This window comes from Echiichthys vipera, assembly GCF_963691815.1.
Source record: "Echiichthys vipera genome assembly, chromosome: X".
Lineage (NCBI taxonomy): Eukaryota > Metazoa > Chordata > Actinopteri > Perciformes > Trachinidae > Echiichthys > Echiichthys vipera.
The window spans coordinates 2,643,296-2,658,490 of NC_139825.1; the positions used below are offsets into that span (position 1 = coordinate 2,643,296).

General features: G+C 41.1%; 1 pseudogene across 1 annotated transcript; it reads left to right on the top strand.

The window, feature by feature from the left end:
• Positions 1-828: 828 nt before the first annotated feature.
• LOC310965479 (Krueppel-like factor 15) lies at positions 829-14,482 on the top strand (annotated as a pseudogene). The gene is made up of 2 exons: positions 829-1,631; positions 14,314-14,482. The product of its transcript is annotated as a Krueppel-like factor 15 (transcript).
• Positions 14,483-15,195: the final 713 nt, after the last annotated feature.

Genomic DNA, 15,195 nt, shown 5'->3' on the forward strand with positions numbered 1-15,195 from the left:
CGCATGCTTCTTCTTGAGGTGGGTGATCAAATGTGATGTTTTAAAGGAAGACGCCTTGTTTCCTCCTCTCATAACCGACGCCTTGCAGTCATTGCAAAGCGCACATTTACTGTTAGTAGATGACACTTGGAAATACTTCCAAACCACGGACATCTCATGCACCGGGAGAGCTGAAGCTTGTTAGCCACGGTTAGCAACCTACGAGTGAAGCGTGTTGTTGTTGTTATACGTCATCAAGCACGCGCCTGTAAACGGCACGTGTTGCATTCAGGTACACTCGGAAATGCTGAAGCCTACAGAACTAACATCGGTTGTAAAAACCCGATACCGATAATTCCCGATATTACATTTTTAACTCAATATCGGCCGATAATATCGGTGGGCCGATATTATCGGACATCCCTAGTACAGAGACTGCAACTAGCATCTCAGGTAGGCTGACAGATGGGTTAGGGGATGTGCTACCTTATACATTTTTCAGTGAATATATAATCACCTAATACTTGCTTTTGCTTGTCAGGCTCTGTCCTTTTGAATGTAAGCAGAATGCACATGTGGAATTAAGAGGAACAGACTTTTCACTGTTTGTTTATTTCTATTTAGACACACTGTATCCTGGCAGGAGACCTTGGATTGTAAGAGTGTTTCATCTGTTTCCATCCCGAGACAACACCAGGTGTTTGACTGTCTCACCTGAGTGGGAAGTGCGGCCTTGGTGACGTGGGTTTGTTTGGCCTAACTCTCCCAGCAGCACAAGGAATAATTATCTTACAAATCATCCTTAACACAGACTGTGTCCAAGAGACAGACGTTTGGCACTAGCCAGGGATGGTAGATAACTCAGAGTTAGTAAGGGGACTCTTCTACCTAACGGTGACAGACGAGGGCTCCTACCAGGCGATGCCGTCACCATTTTCAGAGGATGACCTGAGCGAGTCGTCCAGCCCTCATTCCTGTTCCAGCCCGGACTCCCAGGTGCTCAGCTCCAGCTACGGCAGCAACCCTAGTGCTGAGAGCCAGGACAGCATCCTGGATCACCTGCTGTCCCAGGCCTCTTTAGGACGTGCAAACAATGTTCTTGACCCTATACCATTATCCACTTTCTTCTGGGAATCACAGAGAGATGAGCCCTCCAAAAGCAAACATGTAAAGAAAGAACATTTTGACTTCCTCACCTGGTTCAATGCAGAGACAGAGGAGCAACTTGGAGGTTCCTTCCAGCCTACACTAGACGAGATCGAAGAATTCTTGGAGGAGAATATGGAGGTGGTAACAATGAAGCAGGAAATCCGAGAGGATTGCCCGGTATTGGTAGTGGAACTGGAGGAAGCGCTTGGTTTAGAAGTTGGCTCCCCTGAGCCTAAGCCTGAGTCAGAGTCCAAGTATTTAGACCAAACTGTCCCCACTGTTAGCACTGCTGGCCTGGCCATTGCTGCCTCCAGTAAGACCAAAACTGCATCAGTTAACCCCTCACATGAATCTGGCACAGGGGCCAAGACGGCATCAGCCAACAAACCATCATCAGCAAACAGTGGCACAAATGGTAGTGAGATGCCGGTCATCCTACAGATTAAGCCCCTTTAGATCAAGCAGGAGCCCACAGTAGCACCTAAAAAAGTTGTCGTTGAAAGGTTTGCGGTGGTCTGATGCGGAGGTGGAGTGTTTACTGCAGATTTGGTCAGATGAAAATATTCAAAAACAGTCAGACATAACTAAATCTCTGAGGGGTGTTGACCTATAAGCAGGAAGCAATCCGGGGAAGAGGAAGGGGGGACAATCACCCTAAAGCACGGGGCGCGATACAAATGGACAGTGTGAGTGCGCCCTTAGAGGGTCTTGAAAGCCAGAGCCCTCTCACCCTCCCAAAGCTCCAGCTACAACATGAATGACATTATTCCTAACAGGGTCCGTTACCATGGAAGTGAGGCTTTACTAGGTTTTGTTTGCTGAATGCCAGCAATATGCTGCAGCAACACAATAGGAGGCTCAGTTATTGAAGGATATGTGTGTGTGTGTGTGTGTGTGTGTGTGTGTGTGTGTGTGTGTGTGTGTGTGTGTGTGTGTGTGTGTGTGTGTGTGTGTGTGTGTGTGTGTGTGTGTGTGTGTGTGTGTGTGTGAGCAGTAAGATCTAATTTGGAACCTGCTGTGTGTAATGGAGAAAGGTAAAGAGAAAACTTGTCTTCATTAGTGAGCAAATTAAGTTGCTCATTAAGATACACTTATCCGTCTGAAAGTGTGTGTGTGTGTGTGTATATATATATATATATATAAAAAATATGTAAGTAAGTAATATGGTTTGCGCACGCGCGATGGAGTGTGACTTGAGCCCAGATTTGGGTCAGGTCAACCAGTGAGACATTGTATTGTTGCCTCAGATTAAAAACAATAATTTAAAACTTAAGGTTGAATGTGTAGAATCTTCATTAAAAGCTATACTGGATCGGTTCGCAGCTGTTAATTGGCCTTGAATGCAAGAACTGGCCGATGCGATTGGCTCAAAAAAGCATTAATTGGCCTAATTGATCGGCTGACAGATTATCAGTACTGTTTACTTATAGGACAACAGGGCATGTAATCAGAGTGCCAGAGCATTGTATTGCAGTCCTGCACTGTAGTACAGGTCACTATTGTGGTACTTATGCATGACTTTACGAGAACCTGCACTCCTATAGTGATTATGTAATTCAAACACATCATAACACAGGGTTCCAGACTAACTTTTTTCACCAGGAGCACTGTCGCCCCATACGAAAATTTTAGGGGCGTAACCAGAAATTTTAGGGGCACACACGGTAAATCAATAATAGATGCAGTAATTACAATGTGCGGTTTCAAATTCAGTGTCACATTTTTATTGTGCTCTTTTGAAGAAGCAAGATAGAAGGTAAACTGACATCACCATCACTGTCATGACAGTACAATATTAAAAAAAGTCCAAGAGAACGAGACGCAACGATATTTTAACACTATTTAACAGTATTTTCTTTACAGGGGGTATTTTAGCAGAGAGCTGTGGTGGTGCAGCAGGTGTCTTTGCATTGTACTTGTGTTAGGAGGTAAAGTATAACAACCCCGGTGTGACAACTGTCACTCGCTCATCTCACAAAACAGATACGTTTACATTTTCTCTCACTCACACCCAAGTTTTCTCCCACTGTATGTGTGTTTTAAACATATGAATCGTATCTATATTGACTGATCAGATGAGTCTGTGTGTCACTTGCTGCCTCACTCACTAGGCTGGGCAGGGAAATAACGTCAATGAATAAGTTAAGCACTGTTGATTTCTTCCCTTAGAGCCGACATGAAAATTGTTTTGGTTTAGTACATTTACATAACATTTACATCTGGTCGCTAGGGGTGGGAATCTTTGGGTGTCTCACGATTTGATTCATTTGCAATTCTTGGTGCCACGATTCGATTCAGAATCGATTTTCGTTTCAAAATTATTCTTGATTCAAAATCATTTTTTGAATTAGCACATGCTTCAGGATCTACTCCAGTCCTAATTATGGCATGAAAACATTAGATGATATTTTATTTTTTGACAAAGGTATCATCTAATTGCTATGATTTAAACACACAAAGGCAAATCTATGTCCAAATGTAATTTAGTCATGCTAAACTTCCACAATTTTTTAGTAAATCTCAATTCTCATTGACTTCAAAAACAAAAGTTCTATTAACATACATGAAATTATACATGTAGGCTAATAGCTGCCTTATTTCTCAGAATCCTGGCCATTTCCAGAATAAAATTGTACAAAAGTAATACTGCAAAATCTTGGATTTTTGCCTGTTTATAGTTAGATAAAATATTTTAGTGTGAAGTATATTTTGAAGATCCTGACATTCCATAGTGAAAAGTTCTGTTAATATTTTGCATTTAATCTTATTTCCATATTTATTTGGTATTTGGGCCTGGTTGTGTAACCCTTTATTCTGAAAACTGAAAACCGTACGTGGACACAAGAAAAATACTTTTGAAGCAATTTATGGAGTTGTATATCACTTGGTGTGTTCATGTAAAGTTAATACTTCATCTCCTCTCTGCAGGTAAGACTTTTATACTGCAGAGTGAGACGGAATGACGGTAAAGTGTTTACCTTCGATTCAGCTCCTCTGAGCAGTTTCAATGCATATACCATAAATGTCAGAATACGGGCACACTACAAATATAGCACCGGCTGGTTTGACTACAGAGAAGCAAATGACGGTTCTGTGGGCATTCTGAGTGTTGCAGAAGTACTTGACTTTCATTTTGCAAACCTTCATTCTGAATGAGTCATGTCCAGCTTCTCCTTCCCTGGAGGTTGTCAAATCCAAAGTGTGCCCAAACACTTGCCTTCAGTGACGGGCTGGCTGGCAATGATTGACTAGCCGGTTTCTTTTTGCAACAGTGTTCTACTGAAGCCGCGAATTGTGCACGTGAGACGTTAAAAAAATGTTTTGAATTGATTTTTGGAAGTTATGAATCGATAATGAATCTTAGACAAAAGGAATCGCTATTTGAATGAATGAATTAATCCTTTTTTTAAATGCCCACTCCTGCTGGTTGCACATGGTCGACCAGATGTTAAATTCAGTCGCACACTCTCAAATTGTGGTTGCAAAATGCAACCATTTGGTCGCAGTCTGGAGCCCTGTAACAAGTAGATGATTTCATTTCACAAACTACATGTATATTAAACATGATTTTACAGTTTTTTGCTGGATAAAATTAGCCATTTGCTTAACCAAAGTAACGCACAGAACTTAAAAATGAGAATTGACTGCAGGGAAAATACTATAAATACTATACAGCTTTTTATGCTTTGGACACCTCCGCTTATTATTCATTGCACTTTATTTCCAAGTTGAATTGAATGGGTGTTAAGTTGGCTTGTATGTAAACCATTATTTAATGGATAAAGAGAAATATAAACCCTGGCACCAGACCATTGAGGGCCAATGCTCCATACACACTCAGTACTAAGACTGTTACTCAGTGGCAAATACTGGTGTGTGTGTGTGTGTGTGTGTGCTTTTCATGTGCCTGCACGTGTGCATTGATCTATGCATATGATCTTTGCACATGGTGTGCTTGCATCTACTTGCAGGAACACGCTTAAAACAATTCCAGGCGGCGATCCATTATGTAATTTGTCTTTTCCCTGCGGCAGCTTGCACAGATCAGTCTCAGGCGAGCCTTAAACATTAAATTTTGCATGTAGGTACTGAGTGATCAATAATATTGCTATCAATATCTGGGCCATTTGACTATAGTACCAACCTGTCAACCTGCAAACACTCATGTTCCATACTTGCAATGCTGTGTGCGTCCTTATACATGATGGCGGCTGCAGAAACTTTGAGCAGTAGTAATCCAGCCTCTGCGTTACAAGTAACAAAGGGCTCTTGTCCTTACACAAAAGGCAAGATGTAGTTTGGATGGAAGTGTGTGTAAGAACTAGTGTGTGTGTGTAACCCACTGCATGTGATGTGTGGGGTAAATGAGGGGGCCAACTAAAAGAGAAAAAGTTGGAAAAATGGGAAAGAAGCAAGCAGAGAGAAGAGGACTAGAGAGTAACAGAGATTTGCTGGTGGTGGTGGCATATAATGAGGTGTAGAGAGGCTGATGTAGGGGAAGAGAAAGGCCTGTTTCTCTTTTGCACACAATCACTTGAAGGGAGCGGCAGTGAGGAAGTGAAGCGAACAAAGACTAAGTGTTGAATAGTTACCATGACTGTGGACTAGGAACGTCCAGGCTGCCCCGCTGCATGAAAGGGAAGAGAGTAATCAGTCAAAGTTCCTTCCTTCCTTTCTTATATTTTGGAGGATCTGGAGATTTCCCGGTCGGCCAGCAGCCAATAAGCTCAAGTGAACCGGCAGGCAGACTGCCCTGCACAGTCGTGTGATGTTCATGACAGGTCCATTGAGTTAAAACTAATTAGACTCAAGAATGTTCCTGTGAAAATATATAAGATCTTTACAAACCAAACAGACAGAGAGTCCAACCACTATATATAACACTTGTGTCTCTACATCTCACTCAAGGTTGCTAGAGTGTCAGACTCACACTCATTAATTCAGCTGATTTTTGTTTAGATTCCTATGTTGATCTAATTATTTTTATTCACACGTTACATAAATTTCATGAGCACAAATATAAAATGGCTAACGATTTAATTTGTTTTTTTTGTTCATAAATGAATGTAGAATGGTCGTAGCAAAGCCTCATGGGAAATGGGAACTGCGTATTGCTCCAATAATTGTTCTGCTTTTATCCAATGAACGAATGGGGATGAATGAGCGACTGTCAGACAAAGAGAGAAAGAGGGGAAGGTTGAAGTAGTGGATTTTCTTACAGTTTAAAAGGAATCGGATTTGTGTGTTTGATTTGCTCAGTTACACCTGATGGAGGGCAAGAAGAGAAAGGAGAAAGGAGGGGCTGAAAAGGCCACAATGAAGAAGAAGCACATGCTGGAGGAGAGTGCATCAAAATGGTCAAAAATTACGGATTTATTCCAAAACAACCAGACGTAAACTAGTGATGCAGAAGAGTTGACAGGAAAACGGTTAGCTAAAGCTTGGACATTGTTGAGAATTAGCAAAACATTTGAGCTGAGTTCTTTATAGTTCCTCCTCAGTGTGGGCAGTGTCGTCATATCACGGTCTGTACCGCAAGTTTTACTCACACACACACACACACACACACACACACACACACACACACGCACACATACAGCTGTCATTTAACTCGTGTCAGATTAACAACAGTCTCAGTTAGTACAGATCAGTGGGCTTTGATGGGTTGGGCCCATTGTGATAGAGAGATTTTTAGCAAAAAAACATTAAGTTTGCAGCTAAAAGAGACAGTTTAAAAAACAAAAACTGTACATTTTAACATAATTTTCATCAATCTGTCTTACATTTCTTCCACTCCTGCACTCTTTTTCTCTATCCATCTCTGGGGAACAGCAACGACCAAAACTCCACTGACACATTTACAAACTATAAAAACTGATCAGGTAGGTAACATTATGTTTAACATTGTAATGAAAAACTAAAGTCAGAGTCTAGAGTCATTCGCAAATACAGCTACACATTATCTTCCTGTTTTAAACATCTGCAGTGACTACAGCTCCTTAAAGCGGAACAGCGGTGAAGTGAAATGGTGTTAACAACGGGCTGCTTTTGGCTTAGACGCTGAATCATTGATGTTGTGCTGTTGTGGTATTACAGTTCTAGTTAACAGTGGAGACATTCACCTTTTTTGCTTCTTTTTTAAGAGTGAAATGATCCCAAACCTATTCTCTGCCTTTTTTTTTTCCAGTAGTGGTGTGCATCTGCAAAAATGGTCCGTGTTGAACAATGATCCCTGCGCTGAGCAGGCCACATAACGCGGGAAATGGGAATTAAACGAATCATCAAGGCAGAGATTTTGCCTCGATGAATTTTTGTAATTGACTAACTCGAGTTACTTGAGTAATTGTTTCAGCCCTAGTTTCAATTCATCATTTTGTCAGGTCAGCAGAGCAACATCTGTGATGCAGAGCCTGGCAAGGGACAGTCAGTTCAAGAGAACTAGGTTGCTGGAAAGAAGCCTCGTATCTGTCATTGCTGTGGCTCCAGCCAAGAAGCATATGCTTCACGTGCTAATCCCCAACTGCATTCTTTTTTTTCTTACAGTCAAAGAGTTGAATAGAGTTGGAGCATTCTAAACAGATTTCTGGCATGGTGTACATGTTGGGAAAAACAGGCAGCTGCTTGATCTACATAGAAAACAGCATGATGGTGGTGTAAGGATCAAGGTTTTGGTCTCTGACTGCATCATACACTATAGGCACTTGCCACTTTGTTACAGTTGAATACTTAGAACTTAGTGAGGACACAAAGTGATGTTTTCTCAAAAGGTAAGTGTTTTTGTCAAATCCATTGCCATTGTTTGTTCAGAGGAGCCAAGAAGAAATGTTATCTCATGAACATTACAGTTTCTGAATGTGTTACGTAGCTGGTGTTCGTATGGTCATCTTTCCCAAAGCACATGCACCTGAGACAAACTGCCATAGTATGACTTATCTGATTAAAGTCACAAGTGAGTATAACCTTGGCTTTGAAGGGCTTATACTAAACTTTGTGTTTAAAGTTTTAACTCTTTTATCAAAAGAAGATGATTCAATTTTTTCTCATTTTCTGTGAAGAACATATATCAGAACACATTTTTAATAACCACACATTGTACACCCCCTACATATGTCCCGTTCCACTGGTTGCAACATTGAACCAGTCGCACTGATAAAACTGCTATTTTCTGGTGCAGTTGGGTACCAACTTTCCAGTATCAAGTTATTTTTGGGCGAAACGCTCCAAACGGTTTAAAATGTGGTGCTCGAACCCAAACTGAACCTGTTACCTGTCGGCCAAAAAGAGCTAATTGTCCCAAAATTCAAGCACCAACACCGTTTGCACTCACATTCCAGCACATTTTACCCTGACTTGCGGGAACCACTCTTTATTTTCCCATACTCTATTCAAGCTGCAAATTGGGTGCGGGACACAATGAATATAGCTTTGCAACACACAGTAAAACTCTGCCCCTCATTTTTTGTATAGGCTGGTATGAACAGGCAATGTGTTCATTGGGGCTGAGGGGTTTTCAAGACTGACATGGGTAATGTGTATGTTCAGCTTGTGATGTGTAAACTGAGCTGAAAGGGTTAAATTTCAATTCAAAATCAATATTTATGAAATACCTTCATTCAAGCTTCATTTGGAAATATGTTGATTTTTTTCCACTCATGTCTTGATTATAATTGAGTTTGTTTTTTTATTACATTTTAAAGGGCAAATATTGACCATATATTTTGTTTATATTGCTTGTAATTGGGATGAAGTAAACATCTGTTGAGTATTTTAACATAAAATTGTTTGATTGTGTGCCAGTTGTCGTGTGGTTAGCGCAGTTGGCCCAGTTGGCCCATGTAAAGAGGCTGAAGGTCCTTGAGGCAACAGCCGTGGGTTTGACTCCGACCAGCCGCCCTTTGCTGCATGTCTCCCCCTCTCTCACTCACCCCATTTCCTGTCTGTCCTATCTAACAAAAGCTTGAAAACAGCCAAAAAATAAGCTTAAAAATAAATGTGTGAAGTATCATAATCATGTGTTAGCGTTTGTATTAGTAATGATTAATGAGAGTGTGATAATAAGACGCAATAAGTATAACCATTTAAGAATGTGATAGTCTGTGCCTCTGCTTTTATTTGACCAGGCTCAAGCTTTTCTGCTTTCTCCAAAAGCACAGGAACAAGTCAAGGTCACAAAGACAATGAACTAGCCATGTTGCAAATATGCACCTGGCAAATAGTTGAGATTAGACCAAGGGAGGATGAGTGCTGTGCTTTTTCACAGATAAAGAAGAAGATTCCTGTGGACACAGAGGGTACCCCTACGCAGGGAGGAAGATGGAGGCTGGAGGACTGCTACTTCTGAAATAAACATATGCACGCACAAGCGGACACATAACCACGCCTTTGTAACAAGTTTATATGCTGGAGCAGATAGAATAGAGTTTAGAACTTCTTGACTCTGATCACGGGTACTGTGTGCTCACAGATGCTCTAGATAGAGAATAGAACATTTCTCCAGACGTCTGTATCATCCGATGTCCATCCTGCTAATAAATGCCTGCTGGCGCACTAAACTACCAACGACTCTGCTGACTCCAGAAAGCCTCCTGTAGAATTTGAATTACGCAATATATACTCTGTGAGGTCCTTCTGATTTGACTAAAGTTTTGTGTGTAAAATTCCTACAGTTTAACAAGTCATCATGCAGATGTAATGGCATTAGAAATGCTTCACACTTAAAGTTAGTAATTTACAGAAATCCTTTTTAAATGCAAAATGTGTGTGCCTTGATCGATAGCATTTGTTCAAATCTGAATGTAGTTTTAAATCCCTCTTTTAATCCATCTGTTCTGCTTTCACATAAATTAAAACAACTCAAATATTAATGTAGATCTGCATATGTTGGCTGAGAAGGCAGAGACACTGCAGTTTTTAGTAGCAGTGTAGCAGCTTCCCCAGTGAAGATTCTCCACAATCCAGTTAGGGGTGAGGATTTTTTCACCTCACCAATGATCTTTGGCTGAGGACAGACACCAGCGTGCTGAAAGCATGTCCACCAGACAAGTTTGATTTTACATTTTTTGACACACGATACTTTGGTGGCAATTCGGTCGGTGCCTAAAAGTATCAAAGTTCGGCACCCAGCCCCTCCAGTAAAAGATTAAATTCAATTTAATTCAATTTTGTTTATAGTGCTTAATCGTAACAAAAGTTATCTCAGGTTACTTTACAGACTAGGTATAGACCACACTCTATGACTTATTTATGATTTACATAGACCCAACAATTCCCCGTACAGTATGGTGGCAACGAAAACCTTCCCTATTACAGGCAGAAACGTCAGACAGACCCAGCTCTGTGGAGGACGGCCATCTATCTTGACCGGTTGCGAATGAAGAAAAAGGAGAGAGAAAAGACGGACAGATGGACAGAGAGAGACAAAGACAGACACAAAGACAGAGACAGACACACTTCCAGTAACTATAATAATATCTATAGTAATGTGAATATGACTCATATGTTATGGCAGTTAATACAGCAGAATCGTAGAAACAAGCACAGCTAAGGTGATAAATTACAATAGCAGCAAGAAGCGTCATGCAGGACCACAGCAGCAGGCAACATCACGATCAGCAGAGAACTGAGAGACGACCAAGCACAAACAACTCCAGGGTAGAAGTGAATTAGTAACATTCATTGATGAGACATGAATGATACAGACAGAGAGGAGAGAAGCTCAGAGTATCTGGATAAGTATTATCCTCAGGCAGACTAGGCCTATAGCAGCATAATTAAGCAGAACAAAATCAGCGTAAAAATAACAACATTGCTAAGGGCTCGTAAGCCCTAGCTGTAAGCTTTATCAAAAAGGAAAGTTTTAAGTTTACTCTTAAATATGGGGACAGTGTATGTCTTCCGAATAACACTTGGAAGTTGGTTCCACAGGAGAAGAGCTTGGTAGCTGAAGGCTTTGCCTCCCATTCTACTTTTGGAGACTCTAGGAACGACAAGTAGCCCTGCATTCTCAGAGCGCAGCGATCTAGTCGGGTAATACGGTACTATGAGCTCTTTAAGATACGACAGAGCTTGACCAATAAGAGCTTTGTAGGTAAGGAGAATAATTTTAAATTCTATTCTAGATTTTACAGGTAGCAGGTGCAAAGAGGCTAATACAGGAGAAATATGTTCTCTCCGATTTATTTTAGTTAATACACGAGCTGCAGGGTTCCCTTAATGCCAATTAGATGCTCCAGTCTCTGTAGCAGGATGCTATGGTCAATAGTGTCGAAGGCAACACTAAGATCTAGTAAAACAAGTACAGAGACAAGTCCTTTGTCTGAAGCTATTAGAAGGTCGTTAGTCATTTTTGCCAGTGCTGTCTCAGTGCTATGATTCATTCTAAATCCTAACTGGAAGTCCTCAAATATCTCATTATTGTGTAAAAAGTCACACAGCTGATTGGCGACTAATTTCTAGAGGATCTTAGAGAGAAAAGGAAGGTTAGATATTGGTCTATAGTTGGCTAGTACCTCAGGATCAAGACTGGGCTTTTCAAGAGGTTTAATTACAGCTACGTTCAAAGACTGTGGTACATAACCTGCTGATAAAGACATGTTAACCATATTTAATACAGGAGTGCTAACTAAAGGTAACACTTCCTTAAGTAACCTAGTTGGAATAGAGTCTAGGAGACAAGTAGAGGTAATAGTTATAATTTTGTCAGTAAATAAGGTCATGAAGTTGTTACTACTGAGGGTTATAGGAATACATGGCTCAATAGAGCTGTTGCTCTCTGTCAGCCTGGCTACAGTGCTGAAAAGAAATCTAGGATTGATCTTATTCTCCTTTCTTAAAGATGAGTAATAGGCTGCTCTGGCATTACGGAAGGCCTTCCTATATGTCTTTAGATTTTCTTGCCAAACTAAGCAAGATTCCTCCAATTTAGTGGAACGCCATTTACTTTCTAATTTTCGCGATACTTGTTTTAATTCACGGGTTTGTGAGTTATACCACAGAGCTAACTTCCTCTGTTTCATTATCTTCTCTTTTAAAGGAGCAACAAAGTCAAATTTTTTCGTACTGAGCCTGCAACACTGTCAACAAGGTAATCAGTTTCAGAGAAACTAACGTTAGTGCAGGAATCTTGAATATTAGGATAAGGCATTAAATTAAATGCAGATGGAATCGCTTCCTTAAATTTAGTTACAGCACTATCAGATAAACATCTAGTGTAGAAACTTCTGCCCAATACTAAGGCTATTATTCAATGTCCACGTGAACATTAAAATCTCCTACAATGATTACTTTGACAGAAACTCTGAGCGTTCAGATAGAAATTCAGAGTACGGACCAGGAGCACGGTACACTATAACAAGTATAATAGGCGGCACAGTTTTCCAGGTTGAATGTGAAAGACAAAGAACAAGACTTTCAAATGAATTATGATTTAGTTTAGGTTTAGGGTTGATTATTAGGCCTGAGTCATAAATAGTTGCAACGCCTCCTCCTTGACCACTGCCTCTAGGAAGTATTAATATGACAGGGAGGAGTGGATTCATTTAGGCTATCATATTCTTCATGACACAGCCAGGTTTCAGTCAGAAAGAGGACATCAATATGGTTATCTGATATCAGATCATTTACTAATACAGCTTTAGATGCCAGAGATCTGATGTTTAAAAGTCCACATTTTATTTTCTGATTTTGTTGCATTATCGCAGATTTTCTGTTGATTTGTATCAAGTTTTTCTGTGTAGCTCCTCTTCTTTTCATTTTTGATATGGTTTATTTAGATGATTGTCGGGCACACAGCATTTGTATACTATACTGAGCCGGAAAATGCAGAGAGGTGTATTAAACTGCGACTCTGCTTCCTGATCCCAACACTGGGTTGGCATGGTTTTAGACCGCTAACAACTGCGTCCAGGTTCTTAGATATGAGAGCGGCACCCTCCAAAGTAGGATGAATACCATCTCTCCTAATAAGACCAGGTCTTCCCCAGAAAGACTGCCAATTATCTACAAAGCCCACATTATTTACCGGGCACCATCCAGAGAGCCAGCGACAGAATAGTGACATGCGGCTATACATGTCATCGCAAGTCAAGTTGGTCAGGGGACCAGAGAAAAATGCGGAGTCCGACATAGTTTTTGCATATGCACACACCAACTCCAGATTCATTTTAGTGACCTCCGATTGACGTAATCAGGTGTCATTACCGCTGACGTGAAAAACAATCTTACCATATTTACGTTTATCCTTAGCCAGCAGTTTCAAATAGGACTCAATGCCGCCCGCTCTGGCCCCTGGGAGGCATTTTTCTATGGTCCCTGGTGTCGCTAAGTTCACGTTTCTCAGAATTGAGCTGCCAATAACCAGTGTTGTTTCCTCAGCAGGTGTGTCACTGAGTGGAGAAAACTTGTTTGAAACGTGAACAGGCGGCTGGTTAACCATTGGCTTTGATTTAGAACTATGCTATCCTTTCACAGTCACCCAGGAGGATACGGGCTACTCAGGGATTGCCGGGAGAGGCCTGGCAGAAGCTAACGTTACACAATGTGGCTTTGCACCGGCTAATGTTATAGGTGGCTGGCTAGCTACCGTAGCACTAGACTGAGCTTCCATGGTGAGGAGCTGTGCCTCTAACTCCAGTGCTACAAATAAACTACACTAATTACATTTACCATTATCACTAAAGGAGGCAGAGGCTAAACATACAACACTCCGAGCAAGAGAGAGCAGGAGTGAGAGCGGGGGAAGCCATCACCAGCCGTGAAGCTAACTGCTAAACTAAAGTGGCTAACAGCGTGTGATGTTTAACACTATGGAATTAGCGAGAAATTGGCTGAAAGAAGGAGAGCTGTGAGTGCTTGAGTAGAACTAGAAAAAACCCCAGTATGAATTGGTTCACGTCTTCTAACTGATACAATGTCTTTTGTTATCTGGTGCCCTCATGCATGAGCTGTCCAATGATGGAGCTCGGCGGCAGTTTGAGTTTTACGTGGAGGTAATGGTTCTCCCTTTGATGGTGGCCAGTGCCCAGAGCGGAGAGATGGAATGTCCCATTGTAGTCCTTACCGATGATGATGTGGTTGACTGGGATGAAGAACATCCGCCACAAATAAAAAATTAGTCTGTTTACTTTAATGTCTTTAATGTCTTCATCAGTCTTTGAAAATATAAAATGTTGCTTCTTCTACTTTCAGGTTTTCCCAATCAGACGAGTTGTCTCGACATAGACGTTCCCACTCAGGGGTCAAGCCATACCAGTGTCCAGATTGTGAGAAGAGGTTTGCTCGCAGTGACCACCTGTCAAAACACATCAAAGTCCATCGTTTTCCACAAAACAAGCGGGCAGTTTGCTCGGCAAACTGACGCTTGTGAGAAATAACCAAAGATTGACCTAACTTTTTCTGTAACTCTTTATTTATCTATGATGTAAATCCCGGTATGTTGATTAACATAAACATTCAAGCTGTGAATGAGTGCTGCGGATTGTGGAGAAGGAGTCACAGGGGGTTTGCAAATGGTTACATTCGGTGGTCGTAAAACACTGATAACATCCACTGGGGTCATAAACATTGGGTAGTGTGTTTTTGTTACTTTGATGTTGTAAGATGCTTTGATGTGAGTGTATATCTGCTGAAGAGATTTGGAGACAGGCAGAGATCATTTGAGACCTGGTTGGGTAGACTCTCTCCTGTATGCAAACAGTATTTAGTAAACACATGATTTGAGAAACACTGAGGACTCCAGAGAATTTCTTTCACACCCTCCGCTAGGATCATTGGGAATGCTGGGATCACTCTCATACAGATATAAGCCATGGGAGCACAGTTTGACTGTGAATGTCAAGTCAGTTTGAATATATGAATAGGAGCATGCCTTGCTTTTTGTTTCAGCAGTCTGTGATTGTTCTTATTTATTGTACAAAATTAAACCAACACAATCTGTAATCAGCTAAAGGTTGTTGTTGTTGCTGTTGGTCCTTTGGTATGTTGTACTCCTTATATTTGTTCTGTCCTTATCGCCTGCCTCAGCAGAAGATCAGATAAGCTTATTTTCATTCAGTCTGGATTATGTGATAG